Here is a 23,919-nt window from a genome sequence, read left to right on the forward strand (position 1 = left end):
GTGACTGTTTTGCATAGTGGCTCTTCGGGGACAGACGGGAAGTTTAGTGCAGTTGTAGGAAAGTACCTGTAGGCTGTTTAGATTTTGTAAGATGATAGGGCCAGGCAGTCAAATTGTCTAAACAGCTCCAGGGGTCTTGTTCTGAGTGGCAGGTGTATGCACCAGGCAGTCCCAGCCCCTATACTCTTGCTAGAGATGATACAGTAATGGCAGAGGGTGTGTCACACTCGGTGATTGCAAAGAACGATCAGACAATCAGCCAGGAAAACTCCCTGCTGATTTTGTTGAAACTGTCTTTTATTCCCTGCTGTGCTTATAAGAATATAGATATTCTTTTGTACAAGCTTTTACCAGAGCAGAACAGAACACAGATACAAATATTTTCATTGTCACCTGGATCTGATATAATGCGCATGTATATGTGAAAAACCTAAACAGCAGGTGGGTTTCTCTGGGAACATAGTGGCATTTTTGCCTTTCAAAGCTTTAGATCTGAAAAAGATACAGTTCATCTGCTTGACTGGGTACACACTGTATGCTCTCACTCACACACTGTTGTGAGCCTATGTATGTGATGACTGTGTGGTGTACAATGCTGTCAGATTGGCCTATAAAGGTAAGTGATGCGGGTTGCCCGAGCCTCGCTGTCTGATGAATGTTGAAGGGGTGCAGAAGCTCGCGAGGTGTACATCATCCCTCCACAGCTGCACTCGCATACGTTTCTGAAGGAAGTGGGGGGATAAATAAGGCCGCGCAACCCTGACAGTGAATGAATGCTTGCTTTTGTCAGCCCATGTGTGTTCGTGCCTGTGTCTGACTAAGTTGTGTGCGTGTTTTTGTATGTCTTTCTTTTCTTTCACATCTTGTATGTCCAATTCAAATCTGTTTAGTTAGAAGCATCAACAAAAACAGCTACCAATCCCACACAATGAGAGTGTCATCTGGCTGTATTCATTAATATACTGTGAGTTATAGATGGTTATGCTGCTCTGAAAGTGTCATCAGTGCTCAGCAGCCTTGTGGCCTTGAGGCAAAGATAATGTTCATATACCATGTGTTTGTATGAAAAGATGTGTATATGTTCATGTGTGTGTGTATGTGCACCTCAGCACAAAAGATGAAAAAAGCTGGAAGTTTGTCCAGCAATTTCAATGCAGTTATATTCAGCACAAACTAAGAGGCTACATTATATTACACGTGTTAGACTGAAGGGCAGCACACAGTAGTTAGGTCCAGGTAGGATTCAAGCTACATTTGAATAACCTTTACTGTTGTTCCATACCAATATGATTAGTGATTAATAAAGGCTCTTATTATAAGTTGACCTTATTCTTCAGTTTTCTGCTTCTGTGGAACATCTCTGCTATCTGCACCTTTCATGACATCCTTTATCCAACACTTCTCCACCCCCTTACACTCCTCCTCCCTCTCTGCTGCCAAACGAAGTATATTTATGGCACCTGTGCTGGAAAAACAGTCTCCAGGAGACGTCCCACTAATTTCATTTTCAAAATGCCAGCAATAAATTTATCAAATGGGCTGAATCGAATCGGAGTCACACGCCGTGCCATCCGTCATGGGCTGTCCCTCAGGGGCCTGTGGGCGTACTTAAGCCGGCCAAAAACCTCCGCTGGCAGGAGAAACCAGATGAATATACTAGAGAAATATGCTGAGAACAAGAATGTGTGCGCATATCTTTATGCGCTTAGATCCATATGTGCAAGCATAAATTAGCTTGTCCACACGCAGGGATGCATATGTGTGCACAGAGGTCAATGCTAATTTTTCAGCTCATAGAAGCCTCATGTCGAAATCTGAGCTAAGCACTTTGGATGTCAATGTGCCAGAACAGTAATTGATTAATTGCAACACAAGTTAATTGATTGTTTTGCACATTTTTGCTTTTGTGAATCCCTCTCAGTTCAAACACTGCTTTGAGCTTTATCCCCTCCCCTGCCTCTGAAAACTCGAGTTTCACACGCTCTGTGCCCTCCCATTCCCCTCCCATTTCTCACTGCCTCATCCTCTGTACCTCACTGTGGCACCTTTGCCTCTCTTTTTAAATGCCTCTGTCCCCACTTTGCTTTTGTTTCACCGATCTTTTCCTCTGCCTATCTTTCCTTGCCCTCTCAACATTTATCACCGTGCAGGCTAAGCCAGGCATGAGGGAGGGTAAAGCAGCTTAGTACTAACAGTTCTAATGAAGTCAGGCCCTGTATCCCTCTAACAGGGATCAGTGGAGCTAGTCTGTGAAGCCTGTCAGCATTTAATGATTAGATGAAACATTCAGACACCCGCTACGAGAAGACATGCACACTGATATATGGTAATACCCAGCTGTGGTCTCTGTTACGCAACTCAACAAAGAATTATGCACACAAACACACTCTCACTAGCCCCCAAACTCCAGCTGTAAAGATCATGATTTATGACTGAAGCATGGCATCAAGGGTATACACAGCAAAGTGATTGGAATAAAAGCAAATGACAGAGAGGTTCAGAGAATGAACAATCTGGCTATTGATTTTTGCTATGTGCAGGAAGGTGGACAAAAAAGTAAACTGCATGAGAGAGATTTACTCCTTGACTTGATGAGCAGACTGTAAACAACTCCACACGCTCTCGTCAAGATGCATGCTGCGATCCATGATTTTTCCCTGCTTCTTGCTTCTGCTAAAATGCCTGATAGAAGATCAATAAACAGGTCATCATCTTTTTGAACATTTCAAGATTCACCGCTGATTAATTCTGAATCCTATTAGATTAAGTTGTCCTAGTCTGTGCCCACGCACGGCAGCTTAATGTGTGCCCGTGGTGTTGTACGTGTTGTTGGCATATGAGAAAGTTTTTCAGAGGGAGTACGTTAGTGTGTTGAAATGCTGAATCTGAAAAATAGAGTGACAGAGGCAATGGTTGGGTCAACAAGCTGCCTGTTTGTCAGAGTGAAAGGGTGCCCACAAGGCCTTAGCTGCTTTTTGCCCCATTAGCTGCACATGCAAATTTACCTGTCAGCTTTACAGCTACACAAGGAAATCGCAGTCTTCTCAACTTCTCTGCCTCACTCTTATTCCAGTCCCCCCCCCCCCCCCCCCCTCTCTAAATCTCAAACTCCAGATCTCCTCCTCATTACATTTTGTTCAATATCTTCCTTCCACTGCAAAATTGGGAACATATTCTGTCCTCACACCAGTAATTTCTCTCCCTCTTGTAAAAGTACCTGTTTAACTCCACTTGAAGGATTGTGAGACACTGGATTTGAAATAAATGTATGTGCATTTCTGCCAGAACGCATCTGCTGCTTCAAGGCTTTTCACATATCTCTTGCTTAGCAAAGCCTCATAAAAAAGTACTTGGCGAAGCTACTTGAAAATACAGTTTTTCTAAGGAACCACTTTCAGCCAAAGAAGTTGAGAAGGAAATGTCCACTGAGCTTAATTTATAATTTGTTAACTGATAATTATAATACTGTAATCCTTATGTGATCTTCTCAGCTATTAACTGCCTCGTAAATCCAGCCACAAAAGAAGCTCCTCTCACTCTATGGCCACATCAGAGTGTAATGGTGTTGCTCAGAGGTAATATAATAAACATTAAGTTGAGTACTAGCCAGGATATAAATAATGATATGTGAGAGACCCTGTCTGGACTCATGAATTAAAACCCCATCCTGTTTCCATGATCTAGTTCTGGAACATTAGAGTGTTCAGTTGCTAAAAGGGGTTAAAATGTTGTTGTAGCTGTTGTCAGTGAAAACCCTACTTTATCCCTCTTAAAGCATCCATCCATCTGCCCATCCGTTTTCTTACTTATCCAATGTAGGGCTGTGGTAATGTAGTGTAGGGTGGTGGTGGGAAGGGGGTTCGGGCTTATCCCAGCTATCAAGGCAAGATTTTGCAATCAGAATTGTGATCTGAATCCAACGTTTTGCCAAAGACATTTTCCTTTTCCAAAAAAGCGAGCTCTGTCAATTCTCGATAGCCTCTTCTTGTTCACGTGTTACTTTTATTTCGTCATTTATTAATTTACATTCATGTCATGTTCATTATCACAGTGCATTTGTAAGAGGGAAGTGTCCAAGCCAGGAAGGGGGAAGAAAAAAAAGAAAGAGAGAAAAAAGAAAAAGGGGGATCCAAAACTTCTACAGGAACAAAAAGCATTTATGCAACCATGAATTCAAGAGTTCTGCAGAAAACACTTCTTTGCCGTTATTCACTACCAGAACTCAGGAGCAGAAATGGAAGTTACGATGGTATTTCACATTTGATTCTAAATTCAAATGAAACAATAAACAAGATGGTTAATAAAACCAAAAATGACAACTTTTACCAATATAACGTATCCTCAAGGAGAATGTAAAGATGAGATAAAGTAATAGTTGCAATTATTTTCAGACATCTGCACCCTGTGCAGTCAGACTCTAAATGGCTTTGTTGATCACATACTGTACCTATCATATGGTTATACAGCTGGTGCTTTGTTTTACTTTGACTCATAAGCTTCACAAACACTCTACGCACTAATAAACTGTAAGAATAGACCTTATGTATGCATTGCTTTTGATAGTAGCATATAACTTAACGGATTTTGCTTGAAATTTTTTATTGCCATCCTTTGTCCTCACAGAATGAATCATAGTGCCATTGTTCCCCTGACTTTTATATTTGCCCTTCTCTGGTACGGAAAGGAGAAAAAAAGCCTCAGTCAGTAGATAGTTATATTGTCACAAAATGTTGGCCATTCATGGTTTGCACGTAATCACCTCGTACGTTATTAAAACTTTGATCTGCAGACAAATTATTAAGCACCATCATCAAGGCAAAATTGCACGACATATCTTTAGCTTATGACAACAAACCTATTAAATTCATAACATTTCTAGCTGCCTCACGAGTACCTCAGAATTAGCTTTTGCTAAACTGAAAGGGTGTAAAACAGTTTAAAATACCATCATTGATTTATGATATGCTGTGAATGACACTAACTCTCTATTGGCCTGTGCTCAGGATCACAGTTCATTCGCCTAAGCTTATCATATGAAAGAAGAACAGAAAAACTTTAATTTGGTGTATTTTCACTCCACTTTGAACCATTGTTTTACAGTTTCTTTTAACTTGAGTTGGCTCAAAGCAATAAACTGCCATAACTGGAGGTGCTTCAAGGTTTCTTATCTGGCAGTAATACTGACTACAGTGTGTGTGAACATGTCATACTTTGTCTTTGATGTGTGCTGCTCATGCTACTGTGAATCCCTGTGACAAGAACCATGCTTTTTTCACCTTTAATTTGTACTTTTTTAAAGATTTTCAATTCAGTTCTGCAAGAGCTGCAAGATCATTATAGATATCATCTTCCCTTTCTTGCATATCTCAGGCCAACTGGTTCAGCATGTTTGGGTTCTTTTTAAATGGCAACAGAACTTACTGTAAGTCCACGGCCAATCTCGAATGTCTGTGTCTGAACTGGTTAGAGAAAGTGGTCAACAGAGTCACCTCTGAATGAGACAGAATGTAGCCTCTTCCCACAACAAGGTGAGAAGCTCTTCGTTATTAGATCACAAGAGGGTGATAGTGCATTTTATTTGCCAGGCTAAACTCTGCAATATGTCCAACTGAGTCTTAGCTAAAGATAAAGATAAAGACAAAACCACACAAAGAGAGCCTCAGCAGACCCACATCTTAGACTCATTAAGACTGCCTGGGCATTGAAACATTTCTCAGGCAACGACAGAGAGAAGATAAAAGCAGAGACAAGTATAACAAAAGAATGGAGACTGAAGTAAATTTATCACCACTCTTTCTTAAAGAATCCTGCTCTAAGCCTCAACTGCCAATTAGGTACGAGAACAGCCTGTTCCCTTGACGGATGAACTTAATTTGATATTCCGTGCTCCGCTCAGTAGGGTGCAACAGTGATTGCACCGGTGGATGGAATTTTCAGGCCATCCATACAGACTAGGCGTAATCGACTATGTAGATATAGACTGAAGCTTATCATAACTATTTCTCTTTGGTAGAGTAGTTTTATTTAAAAGAGGGGTCAGGTTTCTATTGAAGTGTGTGTGGCAGGTATCTGGAAGATTAGAGCATTGTTGCCCAGAGACGCTTGTGTTGCTACGTGGGATTACCCAGGAACAGAGCTGCAGTAATCCCATGGAGTAAATAACTCTTTGTCATAATTCAACATGTTATTGTCACAGGAATACCTGCTCTAAATCATTTTGAGGATTCATACATCTTTGTCTGTTTGCTGACAAGACACCACAGTTAGGCTTGAACCCTACAGGGCTGGCATTGCCAGGGAAGTGGGTGGCATATTGCACCCAGCGGGAAAGCTCCTATGTAGGCCTGCACGGCGGAGGGATTTGACCAGCTTGGATTAGCTCAGCAGGGTGAAACAGAGGGATACAAACAGGACAGATGGGGAGGGACAGACTCAGAATGGAAGAAAGGGTACATCAGTCTCTGTTCAGCACAAGAACACCTGAGAAACCTGAAAAAAGCTGCAGAGAATCATGTGGAATATTGTTAATATGCTAGTGAGCAGCACACACCAGTGAACCACGAAACAGCAACCAATACCTCTGAGAGCTGCTGTAAACTCCGAGCCAAACTAATCACCAGTTAATTATACATAGGGTTTTACCATTTCATAAATTTCAAATAGTTTTGCCCTGTCTTAAGCATTCGGACTTCTTCCTTTTACATTTAACAACAGCTTTACATTTCTGAGTGAGGATGGGAATATTAATTGAAATGCCCACAATTAGATAAACACAGCTCCCAACTCCACAGTCGCACTAATTAAGCAAGCTTTTTTTTCCTGTACAGTGCTGTGCTCTCAAACCTCATCAACTGCTCAAAGACATGTCACCACAGTAATGGCAGATGGGTATATTTAAAAAAAAAAAAAACTAAGCTAAAACAGTTAAAGACACACACAAGCATTAAAGAAAGCAAAGGCAGTTGCCTCTGACAGACTGCTGAGGAAATGTGTCTTTATTCTTTGCTCAGAGTCGTCCATCCTGTCCAAAGGATGGATCTAATCCAAGAGTTTATTACCAAACTTCAGATGCAAAGCCTATTCGTTTTCTGACACCAAAGAGGGCCAAGAAAATGAATCGGGGTCTGGACAAATTGGCATCACTCACACAAGCGCAGAGGGAAGAAATTCTCAAAAGTCAAAGTCGTGTCCTCCTTTAGTTCCTCTCTAAGAAACTTCCAGACTTTCTCTGAAAACTATGTTAATTTTTTTGTACTGTTCACACTCTCACAGTGCAAACAGTTGAGAATTTATTTTATAGTTCAAGCCATACATTGTTAAAGAATTCTCGCACAGTAAACAAACCAACATGATCAGTATGAGCAGCAGACATTGTTTCCCAAGTTGAAGATGTAGAAATGGGTTAAAAAAGAATCCTCCATTAAACTGAGAGAGAGAACTAAACAGCAGCGGTCACCCACCTATTGGGTGAGTCCTCTTGAATATAGCTTTTTCATACAATTTTAAGTAACCACTTTGCACTCAGCAGAAATCATTCTAACAAATGAATGTGCAAAGCTACGTAAGTTTCCAGTCAGTCTGTTTACACTCGAGACAGAGAGACAAGGCACCCAGGAAGAAAGGTGGAACTAGATGGATTATTCCAGGCTAATTCCTAGCACAAATCAACTCTCAACCATCAATAATTCATGTGGAAGTCTTTGAAAAGTAAACACTGCTTGGGCCATTAAAAACCCTGATTGGCTATAAATACTGTACACAACTTAACTCTACATACAGAGGTTCTGTAGCTGCTATAGAAAAAAGTACATTTGCTCTATATGGAAATCCAGCGCTCATTAGAGAAGGTAGATTCCTTTGTAGAGCCATAGCCAGTATTACCTGGTGCAACATTAGCATGGAAATGATGCTAAAGATGACAGCAGAGAGGGGTAGTTAGACTGACAGCTGGTGCTGGAACATGTTGGGTTTTGTGGATTGATGTTCTCTGTCAGCTTTGCCTCTGTGTACTTCAGACAAATTGTGCTCTCGTTCAGTTGGTAAATGCACACATAGCCAAAATGCTAAAGAGGATCATGCCCCCACTGTAGGTAATTTTACTCTGCTCTGTATCATTTGCACATTGACTTTACCTCCCACTTTGTCTCTGCAAGTTGTTGTTTTTTCCTCGCTTGTCTTTCATGTACTTTTTCAAGCTCTGTTTGTGACTGTGATTAGGGTGTATGGTTGGTTTATGTAGCTTTTAGCAATTCCCTGTACTCCGGCAAATCCCGCCTGAGCAATGCAAGACAGGGAGTTGTGGTGTTTCGACAGAAGAACGGAGACGGCTTGGTTTGTAATGGAACGTATATATTCAGCAGTAGTTCGCCATTTTACATCTCACCATACACTTCACTTCTTCTCTCCTTCCATCATCCTTAGTCACAGAGCCCCCTACTGGTAACTGAGTATATGTTCATATTCAGTCCCCCTTGTAAGCAACCCTTCACCATCTTAGCAGTGTATGTAAACACAACATCTCTCCTCATTCTCACAGAATTCTACTACCTCAGTATTACTTACTTAGTATGGCAACATTACTATTTGCACAGAACATTATCAGTAGTAAACTTTGCAACCAGACAGCATTTTCAATACCTATTTCACTTATAACATTACTGGGTGTTTGAACTATACCCGTGATCTTAACATACAATCTTGTTATGGTGCCTAAATCGTCCTTTATAATGAATACTTGTACCGTTAAGGTTACTGTAGTAACTTAACAACCTTAAGTCACAAAACTCACAAATAAATCACAGTAAATCAATCCTCTATTATACTTGGACCTCAAAACTAGCAGTATGGAACTTAACATTAGCACCCAACAGCTCAAGCGTGTTTTTTTCACTTTTTTTTCTTTTCATTTTTTTTTTTTTAAAACTCATTTCATAACATAATCCTTGGTCCAAGCTGGTAACTGTCTCGGTCTGTTAGGAACAGAAGGTCTTTTAGGAGTTTCTCTTGTGTTATTTTCAACCTCGTCACCAGCCTGCAACGGCTCAGCATTCTCTGCGCGGCAGAGTGAGAGACGGGCTGCATTCCATCTCTTTCCATCACTCAAGATGAAGGTGCTCAGTCCAGTCTGTTGCTGCACTGACAGTGGATCAGTGAACTGTCTCTCTCCCTTCCCCACTCGGAAAGGTTTACGTATCCGCACCCTGTCACCGACCACAAGCTGGGGAGGTTTTGCCCCCCTCTTTGCATCAGTGTAGCGTTTACTCTTACGTTGCTGGTGAGAGACTCTGGCCCTGCATTGGTCATACTGTCCTGTGTCTTTGGGAAACGGCAGGACATTTAGCTTTGTTCTCATGGGTCTCCCTCTGAGAAGCTGGAACGGAGCTGCTCCAGTCGTTGCATGAGCTGTAGCACGGTAATTCTGTAGCATCTCTGTCACGGCGGGCTTCCACAGCTTCTGGGACACCTGTGCAGCCTGAACACAGTCCTTCAGCACTCTGTTGAATCTTTCAACACACCCGTTCGCTTGAGGGTGATACACACTTGTTCTGATGTGCTTGATGCCCCTTTCCGTCAGGAAATCAGCAAAGGCAGATGAAGTGAATTGTGGTCCATTATCTGTGGTAAGCTCACAAGGGTTTCCCTCCCGTGCAAAAACTGAAGACAAGAACCTAATCACAGTGTCTGTAGTAGCTGATGAAGTAAAGGCTACTTCTGGCCATTTGCTGAAGTAATCGACCAGTGTGATGGCAAACCTGCAGTCCTGCGACCCGCGGTCAAAAGGTCCAACAATGTCAACGGCCACATGCTGAAAGGGACCATCTGGAAACTGAACCGGCTGTAAGGGAGTAGGAGCAGTTTTGGCCGTTTTGTCACACAATTGACAGACTGAGCACGATGACAGAATCGCATGGACTTGAGTATCCATGCATGGCCACCAGTAAAGCTCTCTGAGCCGCTGCTTTGTGCGAACTATGCCCTGGTGACCTTCGTGTGCGAGGCATATCACCTTTTCCCGCAGGGACCTTGGGACCACCAGACGTGTCCCCCGGAAAACTAACGGTGATTCCACAGCAAGTTCATGTCGCACCAGGAAATACGGCTGTATCTCAGGTGGGAGAGACCTTTTCACCTTAGGCCAGCCTGAGCGGATAACCTGTTGCAGCAGAGAAAGGTCAGGGCAGTCCTCACATTCAGCTTTAAAATCCGTCAACGGTGTCGCTGTCAAGAGAGGAGAAACTTCAGCTATCTCCAAGAGAAGGTCTTTTTCAGCATCAATGTCAGTGCTGGAGTACATCAGGGGAACCCGTGAGAGGCAGTCTGCGATGACATTCTGAACACCAGGACGGTACTGCACATCATACTGAAAACACATCAGCCTTGCAGACCATCGTGCGATTCTCATGCCCGCTCTGTTCATACCTTTGGTGCTGAGAAGGGTAGTAAGAGCTTGGTGGTCAGTACGAAGTGTGAATCTGCGGCCCCATACATATGTACGCCATCTTTCCACCGCCCAGACACAGGCTAACGCCTCCTTTTCTGTGGTGGAGTACTTTCTTTCAGCAGGAGACAGTGTTCGGGAGGCGAACGCCACAACCCGCTCCACTTGATCTGGATGTAACTGTGTCAACACAGCGCCTAGCCCATAGTCTGATGCGTCTGTGGTGATAAAAGCAGGTAAGTCAGGGTCATAGACGGCAAGTGCGGGACTTTCCAGAAGGAGTTTTTTCAGGTTACTGAAGCTCTCATGTGCTGCCTCGTTCCACTGGAGTTCGACTTTCATGTCTGTTTTCAGCAACTGTCGCAGTGGTTCCACCAGTGTAGCATAATCTGGAATAAATTTACTGAACCAGGATGACAAACCCAGGAACGAGCGCAATGCAGCCATATCCTTTGGAGCAGGAGCCTCAGCAATAGCAGTAAGGTGATGTTGGCTTGGACGTAGGCCTTCCTTTGAGATTACATGGCCCAGGAATGTGATGTGTGACTGGCAGAAGGAACTTTTCCCAGCATTAATCTGCAGGCCGACATCTCTGAGACGTTGGAGAACAGCTTGCAGGCGTGTATCATGCACCTCCTTTGATGTTCCGTAGACGATGATGTCATCCAAGTAGTTGCGAACACCAGGCAGATCTTTCAGGACCGTTTGCATCATTTTCTGGAACGCCGAAGGTGCTGATGCTAGGCCAAATGGGACACGTGTGAACTGGAACAGTCCCTCATGAGTGATGAAAGCAGTCAGCTTGCGGCTCTCCGGATGCAAAGGTAATTGGTGGTATGCTGAGCTGAGGTCAATCTGGCTGTAGTGAGTGGCACCTGCCAAGTCAGAAAACAGATCCTCCATATGAGGAAGAGGATGGCAGTCAGCAATAATGCTCTTATTGGGTTCACGAAGGTCAACACACAGTCTCAACTCCTTTTTTCGCTTTCTGGCCACGACCAAAGGACTCACCCACTCAGCTGCATCGATCCTTTCAATTATGCCAGCTTTGAGTAAGCGAGAGAGTTCTGCTGACACCTCTGTACGTACACTTAATGGCAGGCGTCTCAGCTTTTGGCGTACAGGCCGCACATTGTTGTTTACCTGTACTTTATGGATGAACCCTTTAACACATCCAAGTTGAGCTGGTGGAATAGGATCAACATTGTACACAGCAGACTTCTGGTTAGACGAATCCGGCTCATCTGCAGTTTCATCCTGAATACGGTCCACTTTGCCTCCGACGATGCAGACGTTCAGTGCTCTAATGAGGTCGAGGCCTAATAGCGGGGAACCAGCTTTGACAATGTAGAAGGAAGCAGGAACTTTTTCATTCTGTGCATGCAGTGCAACTGATGCATGCAGACAACCCATCACAGCCAACTCATCTTTAGCATAAGTAACTAGTTTGACTTTAGGTCGCACCAGTGAACAGTCTGCAAAATACTGTCTGTAGATAGTTTCTGGCAGAATAGACACAGAAGCTCCAGTGTCTACTATCAGCTCTACTGTCTTAGAGCCACCTTGTACAGTTTCAATGTCGACAGTGCAGGTAAGCTTATCTTGAATAGCTGCCATCATTTTAGCATCTTGCACGCACAGTACTGCCAATTCTGGAACCACTACTTCTCTCACTTCACTGACTGACGACTTACATGTAAACACAACAGGAGTGGTCTCTGTCTCTCTCAGTCAGAAATGCTCATTAGATAAAGAGGAGGTTCCTCTGCTTTACCTCCACTTTCCTTACAATATTTTACATTCTGCTTTCCTGTCTTCTGTATCTTTCTCGCTTTCTTACTTTCTTGCTCACATCTTGCAATGCCCTGGAGATGGTCCTGTCAGTACATCTGTCCAAGAGAATATCAAGATGTGTAATCGTTCCCTAAAGAATCAACTGTAGAAAACAGTTTTTTTCTTCTTTTTCGAACTTTGATGCTGAAGGTTTCATATATACGATTTATAGACATCACACAGTGGATTTTCTGTAACTGCATCAGATTTAAATGATCAATTAATCAATGATAACAAGAATTCTACATTAGCTTCGCTATGATAGTCTGCTTTTACATCTTTTATTTTTCTCTTCCCCACTTTCTTTGAAGCAGTCTTTCTGATGTGATTTATTATTGAGTGGAACCCTGGGAATTCTTCTTCTTTCGGCTGGTCCCATCTCGCCCGATCCCCAGCATCGTCTTCTGTCACACCAAGTCACTGAATATCCTCCTTCACTACATCCATGAGTCTTTGTCTTTTCATCCTGCCTGACAGCTCCATATTCAACATCCTTTGCTCACTATTTCTCCTAAGCACATGTCCACATCATCTCAACCTTTCCTCTGTAACTTTCTCCAACTGTTTGACCTGAACTGTCCCTCTGATCTATTCATTTCTAACCCTGTCCATCCTGGTCCCTCCTAACAAAAATCTTAACATCTTCAACTGTGCCGCCTTCAGCTCGATCGCCTGTATTTTTACTAGCACAGGTCTCACCAGCACTGTTGGCCAACAGCACTGGAGGTGGTCATTGTAAACCCAGGCTGAGACCAATCCGGTATAGAAATCTCATTTTTCTTGATGAGCGACGTTCAATTTGGCAACAATTTTACCATTCCATACAAACAATAAATAGCATTAATTTCTACATATGTGGAAATTACACACTTCTCAGAGATAGTAACTCATCTTTTCAACATGTGGAAAAATTTTGGTTCATTTAAGATTATATTTCTCCATGCAGAGACCTGTAAGATACAAGGAAGTAAGATAGAAGGAGTAAAAGCGGTTTGCTGATATTTAAATACATATATATATATACATATTAGGACTGGGCGATATATCGAGTTTTTTTAAAAATATCGATATATTTTAATACGGGATATCGGATGTGACAATATCGTTTATATCAATATAGTATATGTTACGTTATAATTATACTTGTGGAGCCGCTAGTTTGCCTCTCTTTCGTCCACTTTTGTCTCTATGCAACATTACTCTACCTCGCCTCTCTCCTTCACTGAACACAACTACCCCTCCTCCATTGCTTCACCTGCAGGCAATGACAAGATGGACACGGCAAATCTCTGTTAACGAGTTACCGTGCTAACGAGCTAACCACGCTAACGCCATGCAGCCCACAGGGACTGCACAGCCTAAAATCCTTTCATTTTCTCAAAAATCGACAGTTCACCTTTAGTATGAATTCTGGTTGTGCTTGATGACTGCAAATTGATTTTATGTGGTACACGGCGCTCAGCAATCTGTCAAAAAATGTTTTAGTACGACTTTAGTAAGCTACGGAGCTGCACCGCTTGATGGATTGTTGGAGCATTACGGCTACCAAGGAGCCTCGCGGAGTGATACGTACTGTGCTTCAACGTAATATTAGCGTATTGTGTGTGTATAAGGACCATAAATGACACCTGTTAAGAGACACGGTTACGAAGCGGATTTCAAACTCCAGGCTGTCAGTCACGCAGTAGAACTTGGGAACAGAACAGCTGTGAAATCTGTCTTTGTTATTATGCTCAGCGTCTTTTAGTTTACATTATAACTGCACAATTGTGAGCTTTTTGTTATGCACAAAAACAACATTGTTTTCTTTTATTTATGGAGCATTATTATTCAATAAATGCTGATAATTTATTTTTGAGTAATTTTTTCATGTATATCTACGCTGTATGTTAATAAAAGTGCCTGTGTGACATCTGGGACACAGCTTTGACTAAGAACTCTTTTTTTGTTCTTACTTTATGGCTTTAAAATAAATATCGAGATATATATCGTATATCGCCATCCAGCTAAAAAATATGATATGAATAAGATATGAATTTTGGGTCATATTGCCCAGTCCTAATACATATATATCTCTCTGTGTGTTTCTAACTGTATGTCTGTTTGACTGAGCATTTATGTGCAAGCATCAGCGTGTGGGTGTAATCACTTGCTGCAGCTCACTCCCATTAGTGTGTAGGGATTCCTGTGCTCTGCTTTTAGCCAGAGGAGACCAATTAAAGCCATCAGCCAGTGTTGGGGGAGCCGGGCTGCTCTCAGAGACCACAGGACTCTAGAACAGAGGGTTTAGGCTGGCTCCATCCTCCTTCACCTCTGCACTGTCTGCAGACAGGCAGTATGAGGAGATTCTGGGAAAATTACAGGCACATCCAGTAATTTGAATTGATTCTTTAATTATGCATTTTGCATCTTTTTCTATTGTAGTTCAGCATCTCCATACATAAAAGTTATTGTAATATTTGGTATCATTGCCTTAACTTAAGTGACAAGGGGGAGAACTCCAACATACATGGGAAGTAAGATCGGGTCAGCAGAGTCATTTTTAAGAGTTTTCAATCGAGGGTTTTTGAGCTGATGGAGGTTGCTCATTCTTTTTCCCCCATTGAGATTTTCATGTGGTATAAATTTCACTTGTATCAAATGTATTTTAGTTTTTATCACTGGAGGAAAAAATTAAAATGAAATGTGGTTGCCGTACCATCAATCCTGAGTTCTTACTCAATAAAGCAAGAACTCAGTAAAATTCATCTTTAAGTTGTAACTTGCCAAGAATAAAGTTATGCCCTCTTTTTGTAACTCAAATTCTTTATTTCTGTAAGAACTTATTTTATCTCGTGAACAAGAATTCTGTGATTTTCAAACAGAAGTTTTCAGTGCTGTGAGGATGCTTGCATGAATCTTATAAAAAACATTCCCATCTCCCTAATAAAATGCAGAAAGGAGTAGCAGAGATTCACAGTTTGAGGCCTTCCCAGTGGGTGTTATTATTGTGCGTTTTCCTGCAGCCTTCCACACTAATGCTTCTCTTGTCAGTGATGCTTGACCATGCTTCAGGGCTTTGTTATGGTATGGAGGCCAAAGATGTCATACCCCATTACAAAATAAGGCACTAGATATGAGCTTCCTCTTTTCTTTTTTTGCCCCTCCCTCCCCTTTGTCTCCTGCTCTGCCTCAGCTCTGGGGATCACTGCTGTGGAAATAGAGCCTGCTCCGTAGTGTCTACTCAGTAGGTAATAACTCGCTGTTCAGGCTCAGATAAAGAGCTCCATTCATTTAAGTGGCTGCTCTCTTTGTACACACGAGTGACACCTATCCCCTGGGAGAGCAGCGGTGAACTACAGGGTTGAAACTACAGGCACAGCTTTCAGCAGCCCTGATTGCCTCCCTTAGAGCTCCTCGGTGGAGAAGCCTAACTCCTCTACATACCAACTCTCTCATTTTCCATCTGATTCTCATTTCTTTTTAGTGGAAACACCTAATCTTTTTTCCCCTTCGTCTTTCACTCCCCTGCCCACCTCTTACTACATTAACCCATTGCCTCTATTATTACCTCCACCTGCTTCTTCCTTTCCCTGCACATCTCCATCTTCTGCCCTAATCACACCACCACTCCTTTTTACCCCATCATTTCGGTGCATTGCTCTTCACTCTCTTCGATTTTCTCTTTCCCACGCTCATCTCTATTATCAAGTTTCACTCTTTCTCTTTCCTCCATCCATCTCCCCTTTCCTGTTCTGTATCTGCCTCAGTCTCAAGAGAGCGTCTGTGGGGTCCCTGAGCTCTAGTAGTCACTGATGTGTGTACCGGTCAACGGTACTCATGGGTAATGTGTAGATCATTCATCCTCTGGACAGGTATGTAATAGAGGCGGGACGAAGGGGAGAAGGGGGACAGTGGGAGATCTCTGGAGCTATGAGAATCAATTTCACTGGGAATTACCAGAGCAAAGAAGCAGAACCTCACCCTCTCTTTCTTTGCTTCCTTCTCCCCTCTCTGCCTCATTCTCTCTCTTTCTCACTCTGTCTTCATTTCCCCACTCTCCTATCTCATTCCTCTCTGACTGCTCATACTGATCAGCTCACAATACGCCCTAGCATTACCCTAGCCAAGTAGCTGGATAAATCCCTACACAAATTAGAACACAGAAGCCATTATTTAAGTCAACCCCTTTTCTTGGCTTCAGCAAGAAAATTACAGTCCTGTGTTTAGAACTGCAGAACAAAGGAAACATGCTCTCTTTTTTCCACTTCCAGCACTTTTCCCTGGGCGCAGTAGTACATCAGAGAAACTAAAGAGAGAAAGACAGAGAGAAAATCCCACAGAGATTGCCCCTGTAGTGCTACTGAAGCTGCCCATGGTGAAAGGCCTGCTACGCATGTCCTGGAAAGCCAGTTGAGACACAGAGCAGTAACTTGCATGCAGGCTTTTTCACTCACCTGTGAAATAGAACTGTGGTTAAAACAGCCCAACATGCATGCATTTGGTACCAGTAGCAAAGCCGAAATACTAGGGTCTTTAATGGCATGACCATCCAGCAAAGGTTCCACTTCATAAACTGAAATGAATGACTATTGGCTGACTAGCACACACCATTTGACCTGGTACACTAGGGGAAACAATGATGTGGGAGACAAGAAAAATTGCTCATCAATCACAACCATGGATGGTCAGGCACTCTCAGCTTGTAATAGTAATGTTCAGTGACTTGATTAGGGAATGATGAGGTTTATGGTAGACAAGTTTTTCTCCCCCCCCCCCCCCCCCATTTTATGATGGCCGTAAAAGGTTTAAACAGATGCTAATGCTTCTACACAATGCCTGCGATAGAGAGTCATTTCTGTGCATCATCTCATATTTGGAAAGGAGACAGTGATGAGGCAAGAACCAGAATCTGTGTGCGGAAATTAAAGACAGAGATCCGAGGGAGTTTTCTGCCAAGTGGGTTTTCCTCTCTACCATTACAGAAATGATGCATAACTCCACAGTATGCCCTTTAATTGGCGCTATTAATATCAGTTAAAGTTTTAATACCTATTTATTAAAACTTAAACTTTTTTCAGAGGCCTAATGTGAATAGAATTATGAATCTCAAGGGCTGTGCTCTATAAAAAGGCTCAGTTATGAATTATTAATGCTCTACCACTTCATCTGCAAGATCTCACTCCTGTAAGATTTGTTAAAAAAAAAATGGCCCAGGGGTCTAATATTAGGATGAATTTTCATCAATAAATACTTAAGATGGGAGTATTATATTTCTTGAATAAAGTTGTTAAAACTGTAAACATCACCTCCACAGTGGCAGAAAGTTCTATCATTAACTTTGTGGGACCTGACAGATGATCTTTAGTAGAAGTTGGTCATGTATAAAATGTAAACAGAGTATGGGGGCGGACAGAAAAGGAATCTAGTGCACAGAGCAGCCAAATATGTCTGGTTCTTTTCATCAAAGTCCTTTTGTGCTTCATATAAAATCTGTGAAAAGCTCTTGCACTTAAACTGCAAAATGAACTGAGAAATATTTCAGGAAAGCATCCAGATTCTCTGTTATTAGATTTAATTGTGGTTCAAAGATTCAAAACTTTATTTATTTTTACTTGTAGTTTTCTTATAGTTATCAGTATTTCCTGGTTTAAATTTTGTTTTGTTTTGTTTTTTAAATTGGGCAACATAATCACAAGCAGCCTTCTCTGGAAACAGTTACTCAGAACCAAGATCATGCAAAAGCGACATCAGCCTATGTCCCATATAGAAGTGCTATTTCCGAAGTGTTTCTTTTCTCCAAATGCTGTAATCCAATTTCATTTTTTTCCTTTAAGCAACATCTAGAATTGTGCTTTTTATTTAAGCGTTGCTTTTGTAGTTGTATTTTTTTTATGTGAATATTATTAATACTTCTAATACAACTTTAGGAATGCTTCGTTGAGTAACAGATTTAAATCCTGTGTGAAATATGAAGGGGACTTCGTGAATCAGGATTGCAGGTTCCCAAAACAGCTCCTCCCATTTCTCATCTCTATTTGAAATGGAAATTGCTCTTGCAATTGCTCCTGCATCTCCACGCTCTACTTCTTTTTATTCTTATATCCCCAATCAACCCCCAGTATTCTATTTCATCACTTTTCCTCATAGTGGTCCCCTGCACCTCCATCTCCACCTCATGGTTTCAGTTGGAGAGTGTGAAATGAAGCTTGTATAATTAAATATTAACAACCTGCAGATGAGGGGATTGCGAGTGAGGATGGGTAGAGGAGCACACCATTGAATCCTCTGCCCTACTTCTTGCAGTTAATGTCCACTGGGAATTATTCATGTATCAGCTAACCTGCACTGGCATCTAAGAAGGCACAGAGGTAGCAGTGAGCTGTGCCAAAGTGGCACTGAGTGAGTCAGGGTCAATCAACATTAATAGAAATCCTGTTGGGGTGATAGAATTCCAGGGTAGAGCAAAGCTTTCATTATTAATTAGCCTGTCAGATGCTGTTCTTATCTGTTTGGATGAGAGTGTTCAAAAGAGAAGTGGCTCCTGTATAAAGTTTTAGCTCTACAGTGCAAATGAAAAGTGAATAGATGGTTGTCAACAAGCTACCGTCTCCACAGTGCAGACCAGGAGGTGCCAGATTTATTATTTGATTATTAAAATGAATCAATTACTCCAACAATGCATGCTTGTGCATTTTATGCAACAACACTATTAATTCTTTATTATATGCTCGAGAAAAATTCAGTCAAGTAACTTTTATTAAGAATGCAGTATTTGAAGTGGGCAGTTATGGATAAAGCCAGATTACAATTTATGAAGAAGTGCTCATTTTAATCCACTATGTATTATCATATTTGTCTTCAGTTGACTCATGGCTTAGTGTGTACTAATAGCTGAGGAAAATGTGTAAACCCTCCAAAGGATCAGCACTGTTTCCAGATCCGATGCTTGTTGCAGCATTGACGTACACGAGTCCTCATAATCTCAACCGTTATGCTTGATTAAACTGGGATTTATGCAGTTTGCAAGCAGGATGAGGATAGTGGCATAATGCCTTGCGGTACCTTATTTTAACTGTTCATCATAATTATGTGCAACAGAGATGATATTTTAATGTAATATAAAGCAATAAACACTTAGTAAACTAGAGTTTGTACCGAGTTGTGCTTTTTCTTTGAGTGTTTCTTTGCTGTTTCATGGCTTGCTCAGGATCTCTCTGGTATTCAGTGAGGCTATTAGAGACCTCTATGCTCACATTCCACAGACCAGAATCTTTGACTGAGTACGTGCCAGTGCATTTCTCTGTGCATGCAGGCGATGGGGTTGCTGTTAAAAGTGGGCACAACTAACATTCCCCACCATGGCACCTTAATTTCTCTCTGTGAGATATCCATGTTCAGAGCGAAAGGCATCATGCAGCTCAAGGAGGCCACGAAGCAATTAGGGCTTTCTGCTGCCTCTGGTGTGTCATCTCCAACTCCCTATAGCTCCAGGCTAGCCATGACAGGAGAAAGTACAGAACACATTCTACTACTCCTGGAATTCAAAGGGATGAACACCCACTAACCTTCCCCTCCCTTTCTCTTCTGCTTGGCTGAATCACAGAACCGAGCGGAGGGAGTGGGAGGTGGTGGTAGTGTGTGTTTGTGTTGAGTGTGTGATCTTCCATCTAGAAGTGACCACCCAGTGAGGCTAATGGTCCCATTGCTTTCTGCATCTGGCACGACAAACTCGCTTTGGCTTGGCTTGTTTGTTTCCCCTTTCACTCGGGAAAAGGTGTGTTACTTGCAACCTTTAAACTTAACTTGTTACCTGAATGAACACCATTTGATATCAGTAATGACCAGGTAGCTTTTCTTACCTGCTGCCACTGACTTAATATCTCCTCTCTGTTTAGACAGACATGCCTGCCATCCCTACACCTCAAGATACACAGTAATTATCCTCCCCTATGGTTTTCCAGAGGGGCCACAAACTTATCTCAGCCTCCAAACTTAAAATAGCTGATGAATCTCTTCTGTGTGTTGCCTCTAATTTGTCCCCATTTTGAGTTTTAGAGTCCAAATGTGTTTGTTTTTTGCCCTTTAAATGCCTCTCCTAGGATGCATTTGTTTTCTTTAGTCTAAGGAACAAAGTTGAGCCAGATAGATAAAAACTTGGGGAGAGCAAAAAATTGGCAATGAATAAGAAGAGAAGATGATTTCCCCTGCTACTATTCAAAGAGTAAACATAATAATAGCCCTCATCTATTGGTGTCTGGGGTTGAGCGGGGAGCCCAGTTACACGGTGTAACTATGGGGGCATAACTCTAACTATGTGCTTTGTTAACAACTCTATAAATGAAGGCTGAACGCAGGGTGAAAGTCTCACATCACACCCCTACTAATGATACTAATACTAATGACTTGCAGTGTTCCCACCACAAGTACCAAGAATCATCATCATCTTGGTCATTATCGGCATAGGCATTTTCAAAGTACATTAAGTGATTTGCACATAACTAAATGAAAACAAAAAAAGCATTAAATTAACAGGAAAAAAATTAAAATGAGAGAACAGCAAAACAAAAATCGAATCTGTGAAATAAAACATTAAAAGCTGGGTCAAGGACTATTAAGTAAACAAAATTAGGTAAATGTTTGTTTGTTTTTTAAATGGGGTTTAAAATGTAATGCGGCGTTAGCCTGAACTCATTAAGAAGGTCATTCTGTAAGAAAAATTGCAACTGTAAGGGATCAACCAGAGTGCGATTTCCCCAGGGGGGATGAGGGAGATTTCCCCCCCTCTGATCCATACACACGCTGCTGCTAATTTTTTATTCTCGGTAGGGATTTGAAAGGATATGAAAATATGCTTCCCCCCCACCCGATTTTTAGCATCGACTCTGGATCCTGTTCTGTTTCATCTCCCATTCCAGTCCGTTTCAACTTTTCATTAAGCCAGTAAGCCTCGCTGTTTCAGAGTAAAAACTACAATTAACTAAAAAAAAAAAAAAAAAGAGAGAAAAGAACAAGAAAGAACCAGGAAAAAGAACCATATTTAGAGTGCCATTAAAAAAGTCCTGCTCCTTGTCTGTGACAGCCACTTGTCTGATTGACAGTTGGCTTCAGAGTCCCCACAAAGGTGAGTTGTGCAACTTCTTCTTTCAACTTGTTGACTACATCGGGCATCACTGTACTGGTCAAATAATACCTCAAAAGCCTCAAAGAGCCTGTGGAAGAAAGCAGTTAAGAAAACAGAGTTGAGGTTTTAATTTTGGCAGTTAAGAAAGCCTGGCGATGTCAAATCTTATTGATAGAACAACCGAGGAAATGTATTTGTTGTTTTGCTGTTGTTTTGATTTCATATTCTTTTTTTTTCGTTAATCGTATGTATGTTGATGCCAGTATTTCTTAAGTGTTTTGTGTGGGTTTATTAGTAATATCATTTGTTTGTTGTTGTTGTTAATGTGATTCTGCTAATGACAGTGCTGTAGCAGTGGGAGGGAAGGAAAGGACTGGCCTGTTTGTTGCTGAGCTTGTAAAAGAATGGCTGAACATGCACCTGCCATCTCTAGAGATACTCATTAAAGAGGAGAGATGCCAAGTCCCAACATCTCAGTTCCCCTTGCAGACACGTTGGAAACTGTACACACACTGTAGTTATACACACCTATGCTCGAGCACGCACTAAAGTACACACATCTTTGGTAATCAAAATGGGATTTTTTTGCCTTTCCTTTGGTGAGATTCTAATTTACCGTTAACATTTGCCAATTCCACAGAAAGAAAATTATACATTCCTCTCCGCGTTCGCTCCCCAGCTGCAGCGAGAGTAAACGGTGGGAATGCAAGTTAAGGTGTGAAATTACAACCTAACACCATCTCCACGTCTCCAACTCAAAAACCAGGACAGCAGTTAACGCCGTAGAGTACTGACTCACCTTATTATCATTAGCTATTTTCAGAAACTTCCCCAAATGTATACTGATTGAACAAGAAGAGATAAAAAAGAAGCACGTATGCCTGATTTTGTCTACGGCTGTGTCCCTGTGGGCAGACATGTAGATTGATATTGGCAGATCAAAGGATCTTGAGTGGATAGCGTATAAAGAGGGAAATGAGATGTGCACACACAAACGCCAGTGGCAGCAATGAGATCACACCTCCAGTCACAATTTGCATCTATTAGATGTGCATTTTTAATCTCATTTTAGTCCTGTTACCACATGGTAAATATGTCCACCTCTTCATTATGGCAAGACACGCTAAAAACAACTGTGACATATTGAAATAAACTTATGGTATATAAACTTAAAGAGAGGCCCCGAGCATGCATGTGCAAAGTGCGTTTGATAGTATGTAGTTGTGCTCTTTTGTGAGTGGACAAGGTGAAAAGAAAGAAAACTGTGAATTTTTAACTGGTGCGGCTAATTGGTCTGCCAGGTCTTCAGGCTTCCTGTCGCTTCTCTGCGCTGCTTCACCACAACCTCCTTTTTGGTCTCAGTGAATTAGAGAGACCTCTTGCTGAGTCTGTCACCCCTGTCTTTTGCTGTCACTCACACATTTCACATCTCTCTTGAACTTGAGTTCAAGTTCTCTTGAACTCCTCTCCTCCCCTGTTTAACTTCCCTTATCTGTTTTTTAAAGCTTCTTGTCTCAATCACCCCCCTCTTGAATCATTTGTCCCACGTCTTTGATTTCCTGCTCAAAGCCAGGAAATAAAAGGTTAGGCGCTATGATTTTTTTTAGCTGGCTGGTTCCGGTGTGGCCTGCTTTAAGCTTGTCAAATGACCTCTTTAAAGGTTTGACAGGAAGATCCACTGATGAAAGAACAGAAGATGGCATTTGTCTCTAACAAAAGCTATGCGTCGACATTTTCCCAGCATTTCTATAATTTTCCATGTCATGCCGTGTCTTTCGACAGCATGTTTTAACATCTTCAAATGATGAAACAAATTATAAGTCTGAACGTGTCTCAGTGTGTGCTGTGTTTCAGTTTTCTTTTAAATATAATCCCCATTTTTTTCTACTCTTTCAAAAGTAATACAATACCCAGGGTTGTTTTCAAAAGCCATTTTCACCACTGAATTTCATTCACATTAAGGGTTGCAAAGAAGAGATTGATCCCAGTCTCCTTCTGTCTTTGGGTTTTCTATGATCAAGAGGAGTGCCAAAAAAGAATACGACAAAAGGAAAGAGATGAGATACAGAAATGGCACTCAGAGGTTAACAACGTGAGGAATAAGAAGATAATGCCAGGATATTCCTTCGAAATGTCTGCGCTTTTTCATCTGTTTGTGAGCATGTGAATGTATGTGTCTGTATGGGTGTGTGCCTCTTTTAAAGAGTGAGCAGATGGTGAAAGCTTCTTTTTTTAAGGACAAGAGATGTTTAGTAAAAAAGGCCTAAAAGTGGCCCAGTAGAATATAACTGCTGTTCAAATGATTAAAGCTATATATGCTAAGTAGCTAGCACTAATTCTCTATAAGGGTACTACTGGATTGCTTCAGAGGTCTCAATTAGATGACGTAATTAAAAGTGCCAGTCAAATCTGAAATGGTACACAGACAGATAGCTCAGTGCCCTCTGGCCAATAGTGGTCATTTGGCGGCGACGGCGATGCAAACCTTGCCCTATTCCCATATCCATCCCAGACTGGTTCACCCTGAAAACGCCATATCTAATAT

General features: G+C 41.7%; 1 protein-coding gene across 1 annotated transcript in view; it reads left to right on the forward strand.

Moving 5' to 3' along the window:
* The window catches only part of LOC146684705 (cadherin-4-like), a 254,586-nt gene that overhangs the window by 100,157 nt on the left and 130,510 nt on the right, over positions 1-23,919 (forward strand). The window lies entirely within an intron of this gene.

Source organism: Copadichromis virginalis, linkage group LG20, assembly GCF_057382275.1.
Source record: "Copadichromis virginalis isolate Kocher_CV1m ecotype Utaka linkage group LG20, C_Virginalis_male_GT1.1, whole genome shotgun sequence".
Taxonomy (NCBI): domain Eukaryota; kingdom Metazoa; phylum Chordata; class Actinopteri; order Cichliformes; family Cichlidae; genus Copadichromis; species Copadichromis virginalis.